The 7,206-nt window shown below is 43.6% G+C and overlaps 1 pseudogene; it reads left to right on the top strand.

Moving 5' to 3' along the window:
• The first annotated feature begins 933 nt into the window (after positions 1-933).
• On the top strand, positions 934-1,377 carry LOC118986975 (ubiquitin-40S ribosomal protein S27a-like; annotated as a pseudogene).
• Positions 1,378-7,206: the final 5,829 nt, after the last annotated feature.

The raw sequence follows: 7,206 nt of genomic DNA, 5'->3' as shown, positions 1-7,206 counted from the left end.
ATAAAAAGGAAATCCCCGAGTCTGGTAAGCCTGCCAGTAGTTTCCTAACCCTGATTTAAATGCAATAGTGTAAGCCCTGGCTGGTATAGCTCAGTGGACTGAGCACAGACCTGCGAACCAGAGGATTGCAGTTCGATTCCCAGTCAGGGCACATGCCTGGGTTGCAGGCCAGTTCCTGGCAGGGGACACACAATACATTGTGTGTCCCCGGCAGAGGCAACCATACATTGATATTTCTCTCCCTCTCTCTTTCCCTTCCCCTCTAAAGATAAATAAATTAAATTAAAAATAATAATAAATGCTAAAATTCCTTTGTAATACAAAAAACAAGTATCTAAGTATCTAAATATAAATAAATAAATAAGTTAATTAAAAATTAAAAAAAATAAAAAATAAATGCAATAATGTATAGCCCTGATTAACCTGCTAGGCACAAAACTGTGCTGGGGTAGTTGAAATCACTGTAATGTCTCAAGGCTGCCCTGAAAGTATAATCACAAAACCACTGTGCCCACACTACCCACCCTCATCCCTGAATAAATACATCTTCACACTCTAAGAATTCTAAAAATTCTCACCAATTTTAAGGCCCTAATCCCCTTTGTAGCTTACTGGCTCCTTATAAAGTCCTCGTTTTTCTCTAGGGAATAGCATTAACCAAGTAAATAAGCTGGTGTTAGTAAGTCAGTAACTGAATAAACAACTTCAAGAAACACATTAAAAATCTTACAGTCGAATATATGAACAATAGCTTTTCCTCATTCACAACATTTTTTCTGCGATGAAACTATAACTACATATAGTTACATATGGTGACTTGGCAATACCAACCATTCAGAATGCTGCTGAGAACCAAGGGCAAATGGGAAACAAAACACTCCAGCTGAGTTGTTTTTTTTCTGATCCTCTATCTGCAGTGGAATCACCCCCAAGATGCAAATTTTTGTGAAAACTGTTACAGGGAAGACCATCACTTTCGAGAATGAATTTGTGGACGTAATAGAAAATGTAAAGGCCAAGATTCAGGATAAGGAAGTAATTCCTCCTGAACAGCAAAGACTGGTCTTTGCTTTCAAGCAACTGAAGGATCAACGTACCTTGTCTGACTTCGACATTCAAAAGGAGTCCATTCTTCATCTTTCACTAAAAAAGAAAGAAGTCTTATATTACTACCCAAAAGAATAAGCATGAGAGAAGGTTAAGTTGGCTCTCCTTAGGTACTACAAAGTAGGTGAGAATGGCAAAATCAGCCACCTTCATTAGGAGTGCCCTTCAGATGAATGTGGTGCTGGAGTTCTTATGGCCAATCACTTTGACAGACATTATTGTGGCAAATGTTCTCTGACCTGTTCCTTCAACAAACCAGAAGACAAGTAATTGTATATGGGTTGGTAAAAGACATCATCAACAACAACAAAAATAAACATTCTGGTTCCTCAAAGAGGTTATTCAACAAGAAAAACTAAGTTTGGTTCACCATGATTACACTTATTATTTTATTTTATTTTTAGATTTTATTTTTTATTTTTAGAGAGGGGAAGGGAGGGAGAAAGAAAGGAAGAGAAGCATCAATGTGTGGTTGCCTCTTGTTCGCCCCCTACTGGGGACCTTGCATGTGCCCTAGACTGGAAATTGAACTGCCAACACTTAGGTTCTCAGGCTGGCACTCAATACACTGAGACACAACAGCTGGGAAGTTTTATTATTTTAAAATCTGGACCTCAGTATCCTTATGTGGCACTTGAAGGGTCCTTGGGCAGCACCTGGGTGGGGTGCTGCAGGTGAGAAGCACCAATGTTCCCTATATATACACAAAGACAAATTTCCACTGGTGGAAAAACTTCCCTGGAACAAGAGGAAAGATGACATGACACAGAGAAAAGGACTCAGGTGCTCTGATTGTGAGCATCTTGGGAGCTGTGGAAGTGGCCATAGTGAATAACATTAAGAGAAGTGAACAGTGAGGGGAAGGGGAGAGAAGACACTGGCTGCAGACAACCCACCACTGGCCACTGAAGAGTGCCAAAAACAGCAATCAATGCCATTTTATCATAGGTTATCCCTGACCCCCAAGAGAGCTCCTGCCAGGCCAGGAGATGTCTGAAGTTCCTCATTAAAGCACAAAGCCGTTAATACAGAAATCCAGATCAAAAGTCAAAATATCTAACCTTTGAGTTAACTTGGTTGACCAAGTGGAAGTATAAATGTTGATCTAAAGGGATTAGAAATTAAGAAACTCCTGAGGGAGACCCTAGAGCCTGAAAGGGTGGAGCATGTAACAGCTGGGGATCTAAAGGTAGAATTGTATTTTGTCACCCAATCTTGTAACAAAGGCATTCTATTATGTATCCCTCACTCTTGCACACTGAGAAAAACCTTCAACAGGTAGCCCTGGCCTTATGGCCTAACTTCCCATGCACAGGCTCCACACAGGAGGTGTTATTTTAGTTTTTGATTGCCAGGCACAGGCCTAAGTATTTTATGTACTTTGTTACGTTTACTTCTCACATCAACCTCATAGTGGGTGGTTTAATCCTTATTTTATAGTTGAAGAAATTGAGGGTTTTTTTTTTTAGAGAAACATGTCTACAAAATTTTTTAAATAATTTTTTATTGTTGTTCAAATACAGTTGTCTCCATTTTCCCCTCACCACACCCCACACCCCACCCATCTCCACCTCCCATCCTCTACCCTTCTGGCTTTGGTTTTGCCCATGTTACTTTATACATGTTCTGTGATGGCTCTTCCCCTATTTCCCCCCATTATCCCTCTCCCTTCTTGCCTCTGGTTACTGTCAGTTTGTTCTATAATACAATGTCTCTGTTATGTTTTGCTTGCCTATTTGTTTTGTTGCTTAGGTTCTTCTTATAGGTGAGATCATTTGGTATTTGTCTTTCACCACCTGGTTTATTTCACTTAGCATAATGCTCTCCAGATCCTTCCATGTTGTAGCAAAGAGTAGGAGCTCCTTTGTTTCTGCTGCGTAGTATTCCACTGTGTAAACGTATCATCTTTTTTTTATCCACTCATTTACTAACGGCCACTTAGGTTGCTTCCAGCACTTGGCTATTGTAAGTTGTACTGCTATGAACTTTGACAGTGGGATGTTAAAATCCCCGAGATTATGTGTGTTGCTGTCTATCTTTCTTGAAGTCCTCCAAGATTTTCCTCATATATTTAGGTGCTCCTATGTTGGGTGCATATTTGTTTACAATGTTTATGTCCTCTTGATGGATTCTCCCCTGGAGTATTGTAAAGTGTCCTTCAGTGTCTCTTTTTATGGCTTTTGTTTTGAAGTCTATTTTGTCTGATATAAGTAGTCTATTTTGCTACCACAGCTTTTTTTTTCCAGTCCATTTGCTTGGAATATTTTTTTCCAACTCTTAACTTTTGGTCTGTGTAGGTTTTTTTTTTCTGAGGTGAGTCTTGTAGGCAGCATATATGTGGGTCATGTTTTCTTATTCATTCAGCTACTCTGTGTATTTTGATTAGAGCATTTAATCCATTTATGTTTAGGGTTATTATTGATAGGTACTGATTAATTGCCTTCGTACCTGTGTTCCTCTCTCACTCTTTTTCTTCCTCTTCTTATAGCAGTCCCTTTAACATACCTTGCAGTGCTGGTTTGGTGGAAGTGTATTCTTTCAGCCTTCTTTTGTCTGGGAAACTCCTTATTTCACCTTTCATTTTAATTGAGAGCCTTGCTGGATAAAGTCATCTTGGTTGCAGACCTTCACTTTTCATTACTTGGTATATTTCTTGCCATTTCCTTCTGGCTTGTAGTGTTTCTGTTGAGAAGTCAACTGCTAGCCTTATCAGGGCTCCCTTGTATGTCACTTGCTATTTCTCTCTTGCTGCCTTTAAGATTCTCTCTTTGTCTTGGAATTTTGCCATTTTAATTATGATATGTCTTGTGGTAGGCCTATTTGGGTTCATATTGATCGGGACCCTCTGTGCTTGAAATAACTGGGGTTTATTTAAGCCATCTGTCCAGAGTCACACATGGGTTTTCACACATCACAGTAAACTAGAGTCTGACATGTGCATTGATCAGTGGGGTGGAGCTGGAATTTGCATCAGAGCTTCTTATTACATGTGAAGATGCAGGGTCCTCCATGTTTTGGAATATAGGTATTACAATTCCTGAAGGAGCCCCAGGAATTCCATACTATGTAATTATTCCTCCATTCCTCCATTGAGCTTTCTCTTCTAGGCAAGAAAAAAAAGACCTTGAGTAAGGGCCTGTATGCATGGAATTAAGCTCTGTTATATAACTAGAAGGTAAGTATTGGCACCTTGCTGGCTTTGTGTACACTTAGTATATAAGAAAGCCGTGGGCTGGGTGTTTCTTACAGGTTCATTAGCTGTGACTGAGATTGCACTTCACCATGCAGCAAGGTTATGAGAGCTATAAGAAGGAGCAGACACCTTGGAGGCTCAGATCCCTGCCCTGGAACAAGACCTCAGGACAGAGGAATTGCAATGGTTCCCCTCCCTGATCTAGTGGACAATTTGGAGATGGGGGAAGAGTAACTGAGTTTCCTGAGGCCCCAGCCAGTAATGATACAGAAAATGAAATTACAGCAGCCTATGGTGCCTTGGTGGAAGCTGGCTAGCCCCTGCCTTGATGGTTGAGCACACAATGTACTGTCCCTATATGCAGTCTGAGCTAGAAGATCTGATGAAGCAGTTTCAGCAGCAGTCTGGGGAACCCTTGGCAGAGTGGGTCTTCTGCCTTTGGGATTTAGAGGTGGATAGTATTATGTGCACTGATAGTAAGATGGAATGGAATGGAATGGAAAGTAAGATGGGAACGTTGACTTCCATCACAATTCACCCCTCCCTATGCCAGCAGCTGCAAAATAACCAGCAGAATGGAAGGGGACAGGAATCTCATTCTTTGTTAGAATGGATCATGACTGCAATTCTAATGGTCTGGGTGAATGCAGGAGATGTGCCAGACACTGTAAGTAGAGGGTAGTCCTATGCAGGGCAGCCCCAGAAGAAAAAGGAGGTGAAGGAGAAACCTGGGGATGTGCCCCAGGAGGCTCATCCTGTGTGCTTGGAAGACCATGTGGCTGTGCCAACCTCCCGAGAAGAGGGAGGAGGTATCCTTTAGAGCTTTGAATAAAAGGAGGGCCAAGGAACCCATCTACGGGGGATGGACAGGGACCAGAGGCTGCATGTGGAATTGGCTGTGCATTGGTTCTCCACTAATGTCCAGTAGGCCCTGGCTCCAGTAGACACAGGGGCAGAATTTACTCTCCTGTACAGAAACCCTGACAAGTTTCTGGAGCCTGATGGTTACAGGTGCACAGTGTGGAAGTGAAGGTTGTGTGGCTCTTCCTGAACATTGGGTGATTGCCGCTCCCCGCCCTGACCCTGTGAGTATACTGTTTGTGTATATCATTCCTCAGTATATCCTGGGCATTGGGCTGCAAACCACTGCAAGGGAGTTCCACTTGCAAGTGCAAGTGGTAAAAACTATTCTGCAGGAACATGCTTATCATTCCCCCGTTCAGCTGTCATCCCCACAACAGGTGATGGTGGTCAAGCAGTACCAACTGCCCAAGGGACGTGAGGAGATCACAGCAACTATAGGAGAGTTGTGGCGTGTGCTGCCCTGCTGGTCATGGAAGCTCTAAAAGAACCTGCCCCCGTGACAGTAACAGAAGACCATGTAGTCTACTATAAAAACTTTGGAGTTACCTGCCACCTTAGAAAAGGTACAGGAAGCTTGTGAGACCTGTGTTGTCTGCTAACAAAAGCATCTCCAGAGGCCTGCAGGAACCACCAGGCAGATGGTACAGTGACAACTAACGCTAACCCAGTGGCAAGTTGACATGACTGAATCCCTAGCTATTTCAGAGGGGTATAAGTATGCAATCACATATGCGGACACAGCCCCTGGACTCTTGGCTGCATACCCATCACACCACCCGGATTAAAAAGCAGTGATCACTGTGTTGGAGCATTGATATGCTGCTTATGGGCAACACTTGATCATTGAGAGTGATCAAGGGACACATTTACAGGGGCCTAGTGCAACAATGGGCCTGAGACATAAAAATTGACTGGAAGTTCCATGTGGCCTATCAACCCCAAGCTGCTGGGATGATCGAATGGTATAACAGCTTATTAAAGCAGGACCTACAAGCCACAGCTGCCACCCCTATGATGGGGGGATGGACAAAATGCTTATGGACTGTCCTCCAAACTCCGAGAGGAGTCAGAGGAGGGCCATGCTTCAGTGGAAGTGTTACTCCATCAGACCTCAACTTCAGTTCAGCTACAAGTACAGACTAGGGATGCTTTGCTAAAACAAGACATGGGGAAACTAGAAAAATTCTATTGCCTGCACCAGAAGGTCTGGAACATGAACAAACAGCCACTTGGATGTGGCCTTGGGAAATAAAGGCCCCTCCGACATGCATTGGGTAACTCTTATTGCCCCTTGGAGACAAGGAGTAGAGAGAAACTTGCAAATAGTGCCCTGGGTGATTGGGACATGGCCTTCAGTCTTAAAGGTGACATACCTAGGGCCAGTAGACCATGAAACACTTATCTGCAGCTCCTTCTTGATCTCCCTGTGGCCCATTGAGTTCTCCACTCTTGTTGCAAGTAGATGCTGAACCCCCAGTCAAGGCACAAAAGGGTACAAACTAACACCCTAGTTGACTGGGTACATTCCTATGACTCAGTGGCTAGCTAGTCAGCATGCTGGATCTGCACTGAAATCCTCCTTAGTATGGCTGCTGGCCTCCCATGGCACATCTCTCTGGCTTCCATTTCCAATTAGACTTGGTTACATTACCAGTGGAACAGTACACATTCCTTGTGGGATGTGACCTGGACCAACATCTACACTGGGGCAGAGCAGCAGTATGACTGGCCCAGCTGTTAGTTGGCTACTCCATGTGGGATGACTTGGGGTGGCTCACAGCTGAGGCTGTGGAGTTGGGTGGACCAGCCCCACTCTGTATTGAGAACCCTAAAGGACAAGCCCAAGTGGACTGGAGTCCAGTAGGTCTGTGTCAGCAGCATACCCCAAAGCATTACTGGGAGGTGTGGAATGCATCAGCTGTAGTGCTCACTGGGGCCCTCTGAGGGTGTCACTCACATGGGTGGCCTTACTTGCCCAGAAAATGGACTGGTCATTGTACGTGGGAGTGGCCTTATCTTCCTGCTTAGGTTCAGAACACTAT

This window comes from Sturnira hondurensis, unplaced genomic scaffold, assembly GCF_014824575.4.
Source record: "Sturnira hondurensis isolate 20B ecotype Veracruz unplaced genomic scaffold, ASM1482457v3 Scaffold0004751, whole genome shotgun sequence".
Lineage (NCBI taxonomy): Eukaryota > Metazoa > Chordata > Mammalia > Chiroptera > Phyllostomidae > Sturnira > Sturnira hondurensis.
Note: the sequence above shows the minus strand (reverse complement) of the source record. Positions and strands in the feature narration are given on the sequence as shown.